The sequence below is a fragment of the Lonchura striata genome, chromosome 19 (assembly GCF_046129695.1).
Source record: "Lonchura striata isolate bLonStr1 chromosome 19, bLonStr1.mat, whole genome shotgun sequence".
Taxonomy (NCBI): domain Eukaryota; kingdom Metazoa; phylum Chordata; class Aves; order Passeriformes; family Estrildidae; genus Lonchura; species Lonchura striata.
In genome coordinates this window covers 814930-816921 of record NC_134621.1, presented here as the reverse complement: position 1 = coordinate 816921, position 1992 = coordinate 814930, and positions in this window count along the sequence as shown.

Here is a 1992-nt window from a genome sequence, read left to right as displayed (position 1 = left end):
GCATCCCCGCCCGGCGCCGAGCCGGGCCGGGCCGAGCCGAGCCGAGCCGGGCCGAGCGGGCCCCGCCGCCCCTGCGCCTCTCCGCGCCTCCGCCTGCGCTCCGCGCCCCCCGCGCCGCCCCGCACCGCCCCCGGCCGCGGCGGCCATGGGAAATGTAGTCCGTGGCCGCCCGCCCCGGCGGGCTCTCCGGGCCGGGGGTGGGTCTTGGAGCGAGCCTGGAGCCGGGCACCCTCTCTGGCATCCCCTGACATCCCCCCGACATCCCTGGGCATGGCCCCGGCATCCCCCCGGCATCCCTCAGCATCCCTCGGCACGGCCTCGGCCTCACCTGGCGTCCCCCGGCATCCCCCGGCACGCCCAGCGTCACCTGGCATCCCCTCGGATCCCGTGGCACGGCCCCAGCGCCGCTCCAGCATCCCTGGCATCCGCCCGACATCACCTCGGCATCCCCTGGCACGGCCCCGCATCCCCCGCGGTCTCCTGGCACGGCCCCGCATCCCTCGCGATCTCCTGGCATCCTCCGGCAGCAGCTCCCCGACTGCCCCGGCCCCAGCTCCGCTCCCGCTGCCCTTCCAGCCCCGGCTCCCAGCCCGGCACCCCACCGCGTCTGTCCCAGCCCCTGGGACTCGGGACACGCGGGACACGCGGGACACGCGGGACACCCGGGACACGCGGGACACGCGGACACGCGGGACCCCCGGGCCGGGGCAGGTTTGAGCAGCCGGGGCAGAGGCGGCTGAGCCGGGCTGCAGGAGCCGGGGGAGCCGGGGCTCCCTCAGCGCGGGGATGGGTGAGGGACCCGGCTCCCGCTGCAGGAACCAAAGCCTCTGCTGATGCCCGCTGTGGGATCTTTCCCTGGGACGGTGCCCGGGGTGCTCTCCTCCCTGGGGTGCTGCTGCTGCACCACGCGCCTCCCTCAGGATCTGGGGATGTTTCAGAGCCAGGCGGCCCTGGCATCTCCCCTGGCATCAGCTGCTGCAGGTTCAGCACTTCCTCTCCCCGTTTTCCCATTCTAAATTGCACCATTACTGCGGGATGGAAAAGGCAGATATTTTATGTGGTGTCCGGGGATGGAGGCAGGGAATTCTGGCTTCTCTGAAGAGGGACAGGGAGCAGCACGGATCAGAGCCGTGGTTCCCACCATGCTGCCAGCAAGATGTTCCTTCCGCGGGCACAGGAATAGTGACACTCACGGACAACACCGAGCCAATCAATCCCTGTAGGACACAGTAACGCTGCCCAGCTCCCCCTGGCCCAGAGGCAGCTCCAAAACCCCTCTCAGGGCGCGTCTCTCCGCCTTTGCCAGCTGCCAATAAGGTCAGTCCAAGCTCTAGCCCTCCCTCCACACGGGGACAGGACTGTCCCCTCCCGTCCACCCCAGCAGCGCGGGGCCGCTGAACCTCCAAGATCTGATAGCGTCGGCCCAGATGGGTCAAAGCCAATTAGCGTCAGAGCAGCCCAGTTCACCGCAAACCATCTGACAGAGCAGCGCGGGGGCAGCGCCGGCCCCTCCTGCCCCTCATCCCTCCCTCCTGCCCCTCATCCCTCCCTCCTGCCCGCATCCTTCCCTCCCTCCTGCCCCTCATCCCTCCCTCCTGCCCCTCATCCCTCCCTCCCTCCTGCCCCTCTTGCTCCCCAGCCACGCCACCGCCGCTGCCGCGTCCCTCCCGGCCCCTCCTCGGGCTGCGGGGGCACCGCGGGTGGGGGCGGCAGGAGCCGCAGCCCGGCAGCGCCAGGGCAGCTCACGGCCTTCCCGCAGGCTGATAAGCGCCCTGTGCGAGCGCTTTAATCACATTTCCCTGTTTGCTGCTCCGGGAGGCACAGATAACGAAGGGTGGCATGGAAGCGGTGTCTGTGCAATCCCCGCAGCAGGAAAACGGAGAAAGGGAGGAGGGGAGCAGCTCCCACCCCTTATCCCTGCGCTGCTGGGGACAAGCGATGGCCACCAAAGCCCGGCTCTGTCCTGGCTGAGCCGTGCAGGAGCGGGAGCCT